General features: G+C 42.1%; 1 long non-coding RNA gene across 1 annotated transcript in view; it reads left to right on the forward strand.

The window, feature by feature from the left end:
- The window catches only part of LOC136177624 (uncharacterized), a 169,196-nt gene that overhangs the window by 65,613 nt on the left and 86,582 nt on the right, over nt 1–17,001 (forward strand). Inside the window, exon 4 of the long non-coding RNA XR_010665115.1 lies at nt 3,865–3,968. This is a non-coding gene — a long non-coding RNA (uncharacterized lncRNA). The remainder of the gene's footprint in view (nt 1–3,864; nt 3,969–17,001) is intronic.

The raw sequence follows: 17,001 nt of genomic DNA on the forward strand, positions 1-17,001 counted from the left end.
GTTTTCGATCCCTGAATCCTTCAAATGATTATTTTTTGTGCCTCGTTTGAGGTGCGTGTATCTAAAAGGGGAATAGTGAAGCTTTTATATCCCTACAAATCCCCCCAATCCTTTTTCCCATGGCCCTTTTCTACTTATATCTCATACCAACCTCCTCCTCCAGCTTGTATCTCCCATTTACTGTCGATCTCTATCTGTGCTCACTTTGCTTCATCTCTCTCCTCGTTTGTCTTTCTAGTGCTGTTGTCTTTTCTCCCCCTCCCCCCCCCCCTCCCCTCTTCTCACTCTCCCTCTCATTATCAGAATACTTAAATTTTTCGTCTATATCCAATTGTTTCTGTAATTTCACCGATATGATGTGGGGTAAAGGTTTGAAGAAAAAAAACCCTGAGAACCAGAATCTCTAGGGGTTTTCTTCCAGTTGTTGCTGGAGACCCACAATGCATCTGTTTCCCTAAACGCCGGTGCCCAAAGTAATTAAAATGTTGCTGGAACAAGTGAAGTCCTTGAACCTCCGCCTCTCTCAATCCTCCTCTCTCCCTGTTGCCATGGTGCTCCAGGCAACCAGTACAACGTGTGGTAAGCCACCCGCCACAGCGTTCCATTACAGAATGAGAGCTGCTGCTTTTGCACTCTCTCAGTTTCTCTCTCGCTCTGACTCTCTCCCTCTCTGTATCGCTCTTGTGAAAGTGTGTCATGATTTTCACTCGGTAGCCCCCACCTCCTCGACTTCAAACCTGGCAGCACAACTCATGCTTATTTAAGCCCTCGTTTCCAAAGACCAACATTATCTTAACCTTGTCACGACTAAAAGGTTGACTCAGTATGCATGCTTGGAATTGCAATCCAATTAACAAGTTTAAACTTAGGAAAATAAAGCAGACTGTGTTCCATGCAGAAATACACCACGGGCTCTTATTCAGCGTGCCAGGTCACTTCTTGTCCACTTGGATTTATTTGGTTACAGTGTTTTGCACAGCTAAATAAAGAAAAAGTGAAGTTCTCAGTTGGTAATGAGACATTGTCGTAAAAAGATGCTGCGTTTCACTGTAGCACTCCAGAAAGACCACAGTTGTCCTCCTCAGTACACATCCACAATTACAAGTAAGATAGCAGCAGTGACGGTACATTTTCAGTAAATTTAATAAGGCAAAGGACATATATTCAAAACGATTCACTTTGTACTAAAATATTAATAATTAAACTTCTCAGACAGAGAGAATTTGATATATTACCCTGCTTCTAATAAAAAGCCTCCTTCATATAAAGGCCTTGTACTTCCTGCAGTTTAGCAAATAAAAGCCCTGGTGAATATTAAAGTATTTACGGTAAATGATTCTCATTATTTTCATCCCTTCAAACCATGAAAAGAAGCAAATGTATTCCTGTTTTTCTCTCTCACTTATTTCATTAGCTTTTTCCTTTTATTTCTTTACCTACCTTTACAGTTAAGGCTTAAACAAAGCAATGACATATTTATTATTTGTCTTTTCCTTAAATGTAATTGTGACGTTAAACTCTTGACTGCATACAATGCATCTGTTGATTTATAGGTAAACTTGACCCCTCTATTATCACATACCTCTGTTCCTTTCAGTGCCCTGTAAAACCATTGAGCACTGCTGCGCCTACATGCACTGATGACTTTGCAAAGGTAGCGCCTCTAATGAGCTGACATCAGCAACCCATGAGCATGCAGCTACATAAGGGATCCAGCACCCATAAGATACAATACACAGCCATTTACCCTGTGACCTACTTTGACCTGAGAACATCACTCTTCAAACACCCACAAAGCACATGACTCATCATCCCCTCCAAAGCAGCATCTAATTAACTCCAGTACTGCGTCCGTGTGTGTATGGATGCTGGCAGAGAGAAGGGCCTGAAACTCTAACAGTTCTGGGCAGGCTTTATGCTTCTTGGAGTTAGATTCTGGAGAAGTAGCCAAGCCTGCTTCTGTGGTGTTTTACGGCAGAGCTTGGAATCTAGATCATGGGCTGTGCACAGCTGAGCACTCTGCCAACGAAGGGCTCGCATGCAACGCCCAGAGCCTGGAATCTGCACATGAAGCTCCACTTGGCACTATTTAATTGAAAGCAGAAAGCATATTCTCCTGTGAGCCCTCGCAGCTAACCGCAGGGGGTCCCTTACCTCAGGACACTCTCTGTTTCTCTCTGCAGACTGAATTTGTGCTCAACCTGTAGACTGAAACCTGAATACCTTTGAGTAAGAGTGTGAAATAAACCACAGGCCAATCTGCTGTCAATTATTTTCTTCAAAATTTGGTAAATGTGATTCCTCAGAGAAAAGTGGCAGTGAGTGCAGATTCAAATCAGCGGCAGTCGCAGCTTGGGACACTCGTCATTGTTGTCTCTGATTGTCCCGGTCACACCCCCTTCATTAGTGAAGCTGTTTCTATGCAGTTAATTCCCAGTCAGATGTTATCATGTAATTATGTGTTCTCTTTCCTGATTGGTGTTGGAGCCTCACCTGCTTATATGAATTGCAATTTCTGCTGCTTTGATTGCACTGATGATGTCCTCTGGCTGAAACACAATCACTTTAGCCCACAATAAAAAAGTGGACTTCTTATCTGTGAGCTGTTCTGTATATTTTCATTAATTTCTGCTGCCAAGGCTCCTGTTATAGTCTCCAATTGGACTTCGGAGAGTTAAGCCAACTATGAGTCTCTCTCTTATGCATTTTATCACTTGTTGCCTGGCAAGACAGGCTCAAATTTGATTCTATGTCAGCGCGGTCATGGGTATTTTGTCTGCTTTACTTGGATATCCATTTAGAAATGACAATAAATCAATTATTTTCAAATACTTACATGTACCGTTTTAAATTCAATAAATGATTTCCACTTAATTTTTTTGAAATTTGCAGAATGCAGTAACAGAACATCGGTAAGAAGTCAGGGTATTGTTGCCACTCGATATTTTTTTATTCCATAGAAAAAAAAAATGATTGCTTGACAGTACAGGACAAAAGACTTTCACACATTTATATGCTTCTGACTTTTTTATTTATTCTGAAAAGGAACTGCACACGAAACAACTCCAGTGAGAGAGCCTCATCATCTTTGCCACAATAGAGTTGAGGGGAAAATGTGGTATTCATTTCCACAAATAAAGTGCTACACTTGCCACCAGCTATGTTAACGGGAGTGCATCTAATCACAAGCCTCACTAGGCTTTAATGCTGCACTCAGGTGTGTGTGTGGAGTGTGTGATGTCAACCAATTTGGCCGCCAGGTCAAGGGTTGATGCAGTACAAAGACAAAGCTGTCTCATTTTAGTCGCTGCAGCCCGAGCGGTCTCCTCATGTTTTATTCACCCCTCACTTTCCTCTATTCAGATGCCAGTCATTTCAGCCACCTTATCTGCAGTCCAATTTTGCTCTATACCTCATTTCAGTACATGTGCTCTATTCTTGTTGAAACAGTAATTGAGACAGGAATATTCAGATCCTCATCGTTAAATTGACATAGATAGTTCACTCCTGAAAGGTGATTAAAATTTGCATTAAAATGGCCAAATGGAGGCTGAATTGTCACATCTGTGTGGAGTCTGTAATCACTGTTTATTACAGCAGGCTTTAGAGAATATCACATTTACCTACAAATAAAACATTCAGTAGGGGTTATCTAAATCTCTGACAGAAAATGCTGAAAAAATTCAGGCTTTATGGCAATCCTGTTACCCGTGTGTCCTGCTTGCCTTGGCCAAATGATAATAAACTTCCCAGCTCCCAATTTACCTTCTTTTTTACGAGCCATTACCTTGTCACATTATCCTGAAACAAAGTTTAAGACATTTTATTGGCTCACTCCCTTTACCTATGTGTGTTTTTCCCCAGTGTCTTGCACAAATCAAATGTCTGCCCCTCCTGCATGCCTGCCCCAATCATGCGGCTTTTCATACCTCTCCTGTTCTGCAACTCTTTCCGATATGTTAACAAAGGTACGTACTCGATCTCTATCTCCTCATATAACACTAAGCCATTGTTGTGTGCAATTTTATTTCCTGACAATCACAGTGAGGACCCTAGACACTACGTAGGAAGGAAAACACAGGAAAAGAAAAGCACAACACTAAGATTTAAGTCATTGTGTAGAACTCACACAGGGGATTGTTTGCTTAAATGTGTCTGTCTGCATTTTCCCTAGCTTAGCTCCTGAAAGGAGTTTTATTTCCTTTGTTTGGGCCTCCAGCCTGCTTTTCCATCATGTCTGCTTTCTTTTGTGAGATGTTTTCTTGTTTGCTGTGAGTCAGTGAATGGGAAGGTGAACTGCACTGAATAGAACCTTTCCACGTGGACCCATCTTGCAGAGGTAGCAGAGGATATCTTTAAAGTAAAGAACAACAAAAGGCACCTCTCACCCCTGTGTCCGATCTGAGAGGCTTAACTCAAATTAAATTCTGCTCATGTGCTGCCGCTGCCCAGCCATAACTTTACCTCCATCACCTTTTCGTTTTTCTTTTTCTCATGATTTCCTTTGTTTTGTTTTTCTGCCCATTTTTGTTGTGACTGTAACCGCCTCTGCCATGGTTCTGGTCCACGCCTGCTATGACTCGTAATTTGATTTAATTATAATAAACAGGTAAGAGAGCTTGCCAGTGACTAATCTTAGTCAGCTTGATTAATGATGTTTGTGTAACCAGAGTCTGAAATTAGCCAGAGATATAGAAGAGTGGTTTTCTACTTTTCTCTGTGTGTGTGTGTGTGTGTGTGTGTGTGTGTGTGTGTGTGTGTGTGTGTGTGTGTGTGTGTGTGTGTGTGTGTGTGTGTGTGTGTGTGTGTGTGTGTGTGTGTGTGTGTGTGTGTGTGTGTGTGTTAAATTACATGTTTGGTTTACTTGCAGTGTACACGTATTAAAAAAATGGGTGCACAGTGGATGAGTGCATTCTCCTCCCCTATCACACTCTCTCTGTGCATCACCGATCTCTGCAAAACAATCCATGAATCATCATTAGTTATTATGATAATTATGCACAGTCCCTTCCAAACAGCAGTAGTATCACTCTCAATGCTGCAAAAAAATTCCTCTACTCAGTGTTACAAAAGTGTTGATTTAAGAATGGTTTCATTTTTCTGTCACTTAGCATTCTCACCACTCATGCTGCAGCCCCTGTTTGGTGATTTGGAAAGAATTTCTATATGCAAATCAAAACTCTTCATTTGATTACTCATCATCCATGATATGATTCTTATTCCATTAATTTCTTGTTTTGCTGCAAATATTTCATCAACCCTCACTATTGGAAATCAATTTGGTTTAAAAATTAACCTTGGCAAAGCCTGGCTCTAGAACAATTGATTTTATATCTATCACATCATTTAGGTAGCAAAGCTATTTGTTTTTCATTTCATAAGGACTTTATCCAGTGCAATTGCTGTTATTTCTAGTTTCAATTCAGAGGACGGTTCTATTGAGTGGTAGCATATTTCATTGCCTGGATAATGAGCAATAATGTAGCCTGCATATTATCTTGCAGCTCCTTTTGATATTTACCCATTGAGTACAATGAATTAGCACTCAAATTGGAAATGAGTCGCTCATTAAACTACTGCTGCTGGTTGGAATGAGAATTAATATCACATGGCAGAGCACAATCTAAATAGTTTGCATGTATGCAGTTAATTTACACAGGTGGGACTAATTTATACTTGTTCAAAATAGGTACTCGTCCTCCAGTTTCTACCATGTATTTTTACCACATGGACGTAGTTAGCCACGTGCATTATTGGCATACATATTAATACAGTACCAGCATATATATGATCACCAGTATATGGAGAACATAAATGGGTACACGTGGGTACACTCTAGCGTTGTTGACTGCCTGAACATGTGCTTATATTCAGCAGACTGCATACATCTGTGCCGTTTCTGTGAACTCTTAGTAGCGCTCGAGTTATCCTCCCAGGGCGGTTAATAGAGGAAGAAAGTCAAAGAGAGGACGAGGCATCCTGTCTCTCGCTCCCTCTCATGTCCTACACACATGTCCTACACAGGAGATGCTGTACACCGGGCTAATGTAAGCCCTCAAGATATACTCACCATTTCCCCCTAATGTTCCACCTATTAGTTATTAATGGAGGAGCTACATATGCTGAAAGTGAACTAGTGAGCCCTGGGATTGGCTGCCCCAGCTGTGTTTTCACTTTTAGAGCAGGAAGAACAGATGATATCCCTGAACCTAATCCCTCACATTAGTACGGTCTTTGAAACAACATTTCAAGGCAAAGTTCATGTTTTCCTTTCTCTCAGATGCTACATGATGGATACTTTACTCGCTACATGTACAGCCTCTAGCTCATTCAAACAGCACTTGAACTGCACTCTCTCTCTCATTCTCCGTCTCTGTTAGAAAAAAAAGCAGCCCTGCTGAGTAGGGGAGTTTAGAGCTTTTATGATTTAGCTATGCAGAGCAGTCCCTTTTGTTTGTCATCCAAGGAGCACTCCATCTGAGTACAATATTGCGAATGAAGGTCAGTCTCGGGCCACGGTGGACCACCATATCTCTTTGCCCTCTTTGCCGCGCCCCTCACCCATAGCCTCCTCCCCCTAGCCTCCCTTCGCTTATCGGCATTGCTCACACCTGTGGTGAGCCGGCTGCTCTCTCCAACTCTTGCCAGAGGCCCCAGACGGGACGGCTGCAGATAACCTTTAAAGCCAAAAAAAAAATGATGCTAGGGACAGAGTAGGAAGGAGAAAGCTGTCCATCCACTGCAAGGGATTGTAGGGCCTGCTGGCATGCAGCCAGGCTGGGGATATGCCCAGGCTTAGCTTCATCCCGAAGATATGGGCCATCGGCCAGCCCTCTAGCTCGACCATGCAGTACAAAAGGGGCTGGACTCTGTTTTTAGGCTTTCACAGTGTAGTGTTAAGCACATACATCATTCGCATTAAGGCCGACTAGTAAAGATGAGACTGTGTGTTCATCTCTGCTGGCCTTTGTCTGGGCTGTGGTGTCCCGGGGTTCTGTGTGCAGCACATAACAATCTATTTCAATTGACAGCAACCACTTAGTCCATACCTGCACGGACAGGAGGGAGAAACAAATGAGAGACAAAGATTGCGAGGAAAGGAAAATCGAGTTAAGGAATGCAGAGAGCAGTTTCGGTGGCCCTGTGGTTTAGAATTACTTTGTTCTTTCAGTAGGAGGTACAGGCAGACCATAATAAATTTTAGGGTTGCTGTGACGACAGCCCCAGGGTAAAATGTCCAATCGTAACAACAGCCCAGTGTGTTTACTTCTCAGCCTCTCAATTTGGCGTCATTACTCATCCTTCTCAGCGTGTGCCTGCCAGCTTCACCACCTCCAAACTCACAAAAAAATGCAGATGCACATGAAATTTCATCCAGTGATTTATCTCACCCTCCAGAAACATCTATACACTGCTGCTGCAGAATGAGACACATTTAGCAGGATGTATGAAGGACATACTCATGTGTTAGTGCAGATATGGAAGATGTAAACATTTTCATTCTATGAAGAGGCAATGTTTAATCCATCAGCGAAATGTCTCCATAACACTTGAGCGGACTCCAGACTGTAAACATCTTGAATAAGTCCTACAGAGGGCAATCAGGTTCAACATACACTGATGTGTGCAGTGGCTGCTTGCCAGAAAAACTGAATATTGATTAATCACACATAAATCACATTTGTGACACTTCTGCATGTCTTATATCATGGGGAGAAAAAAAAAACATCCCAGATTAGCTCCTCAAAAATAATTAATGCATATGTTACATGAACCAGCATACAAATCAGTGACATTCATCACTTGTATACATGGAGATTGAGGCCATTGTCAACACATGCCCCTCTCAAATCTAGTAAATTCATGTGACTGTGCGTGATGCATTCTTAAATCATGTTTCCCTCACAAACTAATCAATACTTTTCAGAACACTTGATGTGTTACACACTGTTCTCTGGGCTTTTATCTCAATATGTACAGGTTATAGAGCTGAGATATGGCTGCTAATACTTGCTTATTAGTGCATTCAATATAGCAAGCTGACAAAGAAAGCCGCGACCTGATTCATGTAGCATCAATGTGCACGGTGAAGTGAGGACACGAGGTGATCATGGATGGCTGATGAGGTCTGGGTTGGAACCTTGTAGCTAATTTAACAAGTTACCGCCATACGCACCTACGCTTAGCATGCTGCCATTCACCGGCGGGGGAGTCATGAAAGCATCTGCAGTGAGAGCAAAGATGGCAGCCGAGTCTGTTTGTGCATTCATCCTAATGACAAGAAAAATAAAGTGACACAATGAGGAGGATAACAGCACCTACAGTTAGATAGAGTATATATGTGTTGCATAGTCACCTGACGCATACTGACACATCATTAGTCAGTGTAGTAAAGGTATATTAATTATTTTGCGATATCAGTTACCTTGACTCACCATGATCGGACCTGATCATATTTTGTATTGTTATAAATTGTTGCCACATTTTTAAACCAAGATTTTATAAATCAATACATTTGTATTTTTTTTCCCTTTAAATTACACTAAATTAGTTTTTTTTCAGGCTCAAATATCCTAGTCAGATACAAGGACTAGCCTCACCACAAACATCCAGAATAATGCCATTATCCATGAAACTTGTGACAAGTCAAAGGGTGGTATCGTGACATGTTGATAGAATGGACTTTGCAGTGGTGAATTTGTCCTTCAGCGACAGCATCCTACCAGCAGATCCCCAGGTGGGTGTAGCATCATGTAGCCTGACTCTACACTGCTTCTGTTGTTGGACTGTAGTTCAATGACACCAGGATGATGCAAGCCTGCAGACGCACAGATGCATAAAATGACTGGGATTGTTTTGTTGTAGCTCTGAGCCCTGATAACCAAAACAAACACCTGCTGTGAGCGTCTAAAAGAGATTGTGCATGCGTCATGGTAGGGCACACAAAAGCACGAACAATCCCGACCCCCCTCCATGTAGCATAAATGAGGGATGATTTAAAATAACATTGAGCTTCAACACCCTGAGCCAAAAAAAATGCAGGTAAATTGTGTTATTTTTTTCCTACAGTGCAAGGTGACTTTGCACTTTACAAGGGCAGATTAACTACAATTCTGAACCCTGGCCAAGCTGTTTGAAAAAGAGAGGGAACAACTCCAAGATTGTGACACACAAGAAAGAAAAGGAAACGGAATGTTCTTATAAAAGTGTACCAACAAGGGGTTTAGCTGAAGCATATCCCCTCTCCGGCTTTGGTCCTAAAAGGAGCAGACAAGCGAACAGACCAACAGGGCACCTAAATAACTCACCCCACTGAACTGAAGTCAGCAGCTGTGACAATGCTATCTTCCAACACAGCAGATTACGGGAAATCCCCTCAATGGACTTGAACAACTCATGGGAGAGAGACCTGAGCAACACAGGAGGCTCCTGTTGAAGCACAGACACACAGCCAGTGTGGATCATCATGGTGATTCAGGACAATCTGCAGGGAAGGGAATGTTCTGCTGTGAGGAGAATATTACCACTTCTGCTTGCCTGACTTGTGCCTTGATCTCCCTCAGACACTGCGCATCAGGGGGTGTTCTGCCTCAGAACATGTCATTACTGACCTAAGAGCCTGAAACCCCTGAATAGGATTTCTTAGTACTCAAAAGACTTCTAGGAAACTGCAGAAATTGAAGCTTTAACCTATGAGACACACAGCTTGTCTGTCAGTGGCCTGCAAGCGACTACAATAAGGAGGTTTGGCCCTGTTGGAGAACTGGGCAGCACCCATTGGGAGGCTTTGTGTCGGACTGGAACAGTTGACACGAGGATTATTTAAACAGGAGCAATAGACTGCATTTGGAGAATTGGGTTGATATTGGACAAGGTTAGACGCTTAGAGGAGCTAATTCACGAGTGGATAGCTGGCCTACCACCAAATCATTTCGTTCATATCCAACCTTGTTTATCCTTTGCTGTTTTGTCTCAGATGGTCTTGTTTTTTCACACGACTATCAATTTCCTGGCACTTCCAGCACAATGAGGAGGGAAAAAGTGTGTGCCAACGCAATATGAATCCTCACAGGATTAATTTGCAGCTGATCATGTCTCCAGCTTGGCAAATGGTCACATAATCTTCCAACTTCCAAACAACAAACCTAATTGACTTTGCTGACTTGGCAGGGGAAGCATATACTGGATCATGTTTGGATTATATGGCTATGTCAATTGAAAGAGGACAAGGAGAGTAGTAAAATAGTCAACAACAGCCACAAATAAAACCACCAACAGACGGCAGTTGTCAACCTGTAGCAACCGCTGTTAAGGGACCCTCTTGTGCCCCATTGAAGCTGTTGGTTAATATTAATGAAAGCTGAACACTATGCAAAAAGCCATATTTATCCTCATATTTGCTCACTCAACCGGGCAGCTGCAGACGAGCCCCCATCAATATCACTTTGCCCCACCCGCAGGGCTCCGCTCTTTTCTTATTGGATGTTAACGATGTCTACACCTGCGCCTGTGGCGGCAGACCCCTGCTTTGGACCACCGCCATCGCTCATGATGGTGCTGGCCCACAGGCCGGGACGGAACTGGCAGGCCAAACCACCCGGCATCTGTTGGGGGTCGGCTGGGCCGCGGCTCTGAAGAGAGCCGCTGCCTGCAGCGATTTATTACTGGACACAAGTTGCTTCTTTTCCCCCTCCCAGGGACTCTATTCTACTGGCTGAGTGCAGGCTTAATCAGAGCTGACACATGGAGTGTCCTTGAGTGGACTGACATAGGTGTTTGTGTGTGTGTGTGTGTGTGTGTGTGTGTGTGTGTGTGTGTGTGTGTGTGTGTGTGTGTGTGTGTGTGTGTGTGTGTGTGTGTGTGTGTGTGTGTGTGTGTGTGTGTGTGTGTGTGTGTGTGTGTGTGTGTGTGTGTGTGTGTGTGTGTGTGTGTGTGTGTGTGTGTGTGTGTGTGTGTGTAGGTTTCAGTGCAGTCTGATGGGTGGTGAAACACATTCTGAAATAATAAGCAGCCCAGTGAAAGGATACAGCAACAAATGTCTTGCCCTGTCCCCTGACTTGGCCAGACGTATAGCAAGTTCAGCGATGACAGCAAATAACTTAATGCAAAAGAGATGCTCTTTTTCGTTTGTGTTTGTGTGTGAATAAGCCATCTTTTGCGTCCGCATATTATAAACATGTATGCAAATGTGTTTACAACTGCAAGCCACATTAACATAAATGTGTGCGTTTCATTGATAGCTGAGCCCTTCTGCCTTCGTCAGAGCATATCCTGTCTGCGTCTGTCTGTTTTGTGCTCTCTCTCTCTCTCTCTCTCTCTCTTTCTCTCTCTCTCTTTCTCTTTCTACTTGGTGTTAGAGATTTACACACTGCAGCAAGGAGAATGCTTCTGGGACAACTTCTAACATCTGCCTGCATTTCTCTGACCTTCCCCTCAGTGCTCCAGGACTTTCTCTCTGATTCCACATATTACTGTCCTACTTAAAACTTACTGTTTTTTTTTACTACTTTCTTGCCATAATTTTGCACATGTTCCATCAGTTATCCTGTCCAAATCAATTTAAAGATGAGTTTACCATTCAATATATTCTTCAAATCATGTTGTTTTTCCCAAACATTAGAAGTAAAAGTGGAAAAATCTGATTCTTTTACCAAACTTTCATCCTATCATCCTTGGATGAGAGATCAAACATGAGTTTTGTACCTTGGACTGCTTTTTCTTGCCTTTCACTGAAACTGAAACTGTGTGGGCCATGTAATGAAGTCACGTCAAACGTGGACACTTCACTCCATCAAGGATGTACCCAATATCACCTTTTATGTTTACAACGTTTATGTGCAGGATATCAAAATGTGTCAGAGGTCTGGATAGTGTCCAGTTGGATGACATTTAAGTGGCATCTCAGTTGTTACACTGATGATGTTGTCCTTCTGGCTTTGTCAGATTGTCACCTCCAATGTGCGCTGGAGTTGTTTACAGCTTGAGTGCAATGCAGGCAGGAAGAGAACTAGTCTTATCAAAGGGCTTCAACATTGGATTCAGAAATCTGGATGCTTTCTGTGCCTTTGTTGGTTTTTCTGTCATTGTTGAACCCTCCTCAAATTGATTACTTCTGCCTTATTACCCTGCAACTTTTTCATTTTTTTTTCTCAAGTCATCAGGGATATAACCTTACATTTAGTGCAGAAAGCAAGTTGCGATTTGCACATTTTTTGTTCAGTGACTGTGAACACACTCTTCAACACTCTTCTCAAATATCCACACCAAACAAAGACAATCAAGCCTTTTTTGTAGCTCATACAATATGCAAGACAACAAGCTTTTGCACTCCAAATTGTACTTTTTTTGTTCTGAATTTGTCTGAGACTGACTCAAATTTACCCTTTTTTTTTCTAAATTAGATTTCATTTGAACTTCCGGTTTAAAACCTCCCTGCTTCAAATCTTTATCTTCGGCTCTGAACTCGAGATTAACATCCATTTGCAGCCTTTTTTTGGTCCGCTCCTTTGACCTCATCGCTCATTTCTCAAACTCGCCTCCTTTTTATCACTTGTCTTCCTGCCAACTTCCGCAGATGTTGCTTTTATTTGTTCTTCCTTTTATCAAACTCTGTCATTGTTTGTTTGCTTCTCCAACATATTTTCTCCCCAGTGCCCTTCGGTTCTCTTGTAGTGTTTTGCTGATGTTGCATGTGTTTTCTGCCAACATGGGGCAGAGCTATCAGCACAGCTTGATTGTACTCATCTGTTCTTTTCTTACTGAGATGTCCAAAATGTGGCCATGTTACAGATCATATGCAGAAATACTTTTTAGAGAATGCTGACAAACACCTATAATCTCTTGCTGTGACTAATCAAGCCTCATATAAGAGTCCTCCCAGATGACCTAAACGCAGCATTTTATTAAAGTAAAACTCTTACTTGAAGGTCATTCCTTATAGGGTCAATTACTCCTGGCAAGAACTCTGTGTAAGAAGGAGAAAAAAAAATGTGAGTGTGAGGCTCTGACACTGGAGTGGGTGGCTTTTAAATGTTTCCAAATAAGCCCCATGGTTGTTAGTTGCATGTTTTTGCTGTAATGAGTTGGCTGAGACCATTGAAACTGACCATTAAAGACCACAATTAACATGTATGAGCATGCTGGTCCTGACGAGACGGGTGTCAAACTGAGGGACTTTAATTGGCTCTCTTGTGTAATAGAACAGGATCCAGAAAGTGATTCAAGGACCACACAAAGGGTGACAATAGCACATACACATATGACTTCTCTGGTCAAAATCAAAACAAACCATTCTGCACTGTTGCTGCGTTGTTGACAGAGAAGCCAGCCCTTTAACATAGCATATTTCCTTAATGTCTGATGATATAGTGAGGTCATTTTATCGTTTAATTCAGTATATTTTACATATCAGACCTTTTAGATCGTTGAGTCATCACTAAATCTAAACTGGGTCTCCTGTCATTCTGTTTCAAAGGATTTAAAGAATGGTCAAATTAATTATGTGTGTAGTTTTGTGTACAGTTTGAATGCACATGTTTCTACTTCTTAGCCTTTGGGTTCATGCATTTGTGTGCTTGAGTTCAGGGAGTCCTCCTCTCCCGCCTCCACACATATTAACAGCACCGGGCAATCCTCCATTAATTAGAAAGAGTGTATCACCAAGATTAATGCGGCTGATAAAGAAGTTAAGCTGATGACTCTGAACAAGGGAGGCAATGGAGGTTTACACAAGACTTGAACTGCACCCCAGAGGTAAATGAGCGCTAAGATCTCAGGATGCAATCTGTAACAAATCAAGTCATTCTCATTTTGGTGATTTTGCGGGGCTTATAGCTCCAATGTGATGAAAAGCTTTGGTTTGACATGAATCAGTTGCTTCAGGTTAATGTGACATTTCTTTGAGGCAAAGAAAAAATTATTGAAGTTTGCACACAGTCATTGGATTTGAGTTTTAGCTGAAATATATTCAGATATATTGGGAAATGTTTTCATATATATATTCATTCCAATTTAAATGTTTGTCCTTTTGTCATATATATTTTTTTATCCTCAGCTTTCCCACAAAGTATGGCTTTTCAAACTATTTTGTGCTAGAGAGTGTGCATGTGAGTGATTTCATGTTTTTGGGTGTGGAAATACAGTATCTGTGAATGGCATGCATGTGTGTGCATGTGCAGTTGTACATCTATGAAAGAGACAGATGGCAGGGTAAAAAGAGCCGTGGAGATGATAAGTGGACTATCAAATGTCCCACTCATCCATTTCCAGAAATGTTGCATGCTTCAATGCCTCTTTACCAAATAAAACAGGCAATTTCCACAAAAACCAACATTTACTTTTATGGAACCCACAACAAAGCAATACATTTTTGTGACTTAGCAAGGCAATACCTCATCCTCCAAGATGTTCTGCTGTTTGATGTATCGTTTTATTTCCTATTGTACCTCTCTCCAGCCATTGTAATCGCAGATGCCTAACAGGTCTGCACTTATCTGATCCTTTCTCTCCTTCACATTTATCTCATCTGTCTCTTCCTCCTGCAGCCGGGTGACCTCTCTCCCACTGCTGCATCTCTGTGGAGTTTAAAGCAGATAGCTAAGGAAAAGTTTAGCGTGCCTTTAAGGGATAATTATCAAACAGTAAAACGCCCACGCAGCCCTTGCTGGGTAATTACATTTCCCCCATCTCTCCTCTCTTTTTCCTGGAAATGAAACCATCAGTTTTAAAGCCCTGACAATCGACTATTCCCTGGCGTTGTAGTCCCTCTGACTTCTGAATGAAAACTGTGAGGAGCAAGTGTAACCCATTATGCCGGCGCTTAAAGCTTTCTCTTCACTCACACTATTTGTTTACTCTCCTCTCTCTCTTCTTTTCCTACACTCTTCTTCTCATATTCACACAAACAACAGCTCAGCCCATTTGCATTCTGCGCAATTACATTCAATTTGTAAAACCGGTGCTGAACTTTAGCAGAATTAGATTTTGCTAACAGGCCTAATGGCATTTAATGGAGCATGATTTATTCATTTCTCTTTCATCAGGTCAAGATATGCCACAACAGGGAATTGAATAATAGCAGATGTTTTTGTTTGTTCTTTCTCCCCTGCAGTCAAATGCTCAGTCTGCTGTTACTGGACTTGCAAATGTCTCACCAAGACGTATTATCAGTATGCTCACTAATAACCCCCCCCATTGTTTATTGATTTGAAAATCCAATATGCATTAATTAATTCTCTGCTAAATTAAACTCATTCATAGGCATAATACAGAATTGAAGCCTTGTGGGACAGACTTCAAACATTCTGCAAGTCCATACTGCACATCATTTCCTATCTCTATCCTGCAGAGTCTGTTTTTGTTAAACTATACATATTTTGAGCATCTTTTAGTTACTTTTGTTTTTTTGGTAAGTTTTACTCACAGTTGTGCGCTTGCTTCTTAACAAAGCTGCTCAGCATGTCTTTCCTTAAAACTAAGAAGGACACAGTTATTTAATTGAACTGGAGTCTGGACTATCCTTAGTGTTTCATTATTCATATGCATTGTTATCCATCAATCCCTCTGAAGATGTTTTCACTCACACACACTGTCATTTTGTCTTTGTCCTTGCAGAATCGCTCAATTACTCTCGCAAAGACAACTGGTCGACTCAGGCGGCTACACATATATTAATCTCAACGTCCCAATACTGCTTTCATAAGCACATTTAACCTCCTGGAGGGGGGAGAGAAAGACCGCTAACAGACAAACAAAAAAACAAAGTGTCAACTAAGAAAGCAAATACAATAACAACAGAAACAGAACAGATTGTCATTGGAGTGAGCCGACACAGTGGAATGAAACATAACGATAAGGATGGGGACTCTGTGCTCGGCCAGCAACAAGTGCCAGCTTGCCTGCTCGCCTGCCAGGCCAGCCATCACCGGGATGAATATAAGTGATATTCAAGCATCTGTCTTTGCAATTTCCAGCAAAAATCAAATACATATACGACGGGAGAGGCCTCCTTCACTTCCTCTCTCTGAAAACACACACTCTCCCTCTCTGCTGTTTTTTGTGTACGTATTTCAATTTGGCGGAGCAGCTCTTTCTCTGAAACAACAGACTCTTTTAGATATCTTTCTTTTCTCCCAGCAGCCTCCCCCCTCCTTCATTTTCCAAGATGTTCTGATATAGCGAGACGATAGCGCCTTGGGACACAGACAGGCAGGCAGGCAGGCTGCCAGACTGAAAGACAGACAGACTGACACACACACACACACACACACACACACACACACACACACACACACACACACACAGAACAGGTGTTTTTCTCTCCTCTCTTTTTCTTTCTGTCTCTTACTTTCTACTAAAACGAGTGAAGTTCTTCTCCATACATCATCACACAGCCTGTCACTGTCGTCTGGATGATGAAGAGGCGTTGGCTTGTGTCTGCAGTTTGCCATCTCTATTGTGTTTCGGGCTGTTTGTGGAACTTTGCTCATCAGATATGAGAACAGTACTGGGCCAACACCTCGACAGCAATTTGCTAGCCATCATCAGAAGTGCAGCACTTTTACTTTGGATGGGTTTTCATAGATTCATATTTCCTCTGTTTGTATATTTGTGTTTGTGGAGTCTCTTCTGACTCCACACCCTAGTACATTCTTGACTCCTTCTTTTGAGCCCTAGCTCCTTCTCGACACATACATGTTCTTCAATACGGCCCTTAATACACATATATTAATTCACTGCAGACCCTCTCCTTTGAGCCTCTCATGCAGCAGTGCAGAACATTCATCTACATTGATCAAGGCAGTCTATCTGCACCACTGTTCATCCTTCCCCTCTCATGCTGCTTAATGAACTTGCTGGGGCTTAATGCCGCTGAACAGACCCCTATACTCATACCAATGAGCCACCGCAGACCCATCCACCATCAACTTTTGATGGAGCTGCCCCCAGATGTGCGCAGGTAGAGTCCTTCAGGCGGGGGGGATTCAGGGTCTTAAGGGGGTG

Source organism: Labrus bergylta, chromosome 23 (genome assembly GCF_963930695.1).
Source record: "Labrus bergylta chromosome 23, fLabBer1.1, whole genome shotgun sequence".
In the NCBI taxonomy this organism is placed as follows: Eukaryota; Metazoa; Chordata; class Actinopteri; order Labriformes; family Labridae; genus Labrus; species Labrus bergylta.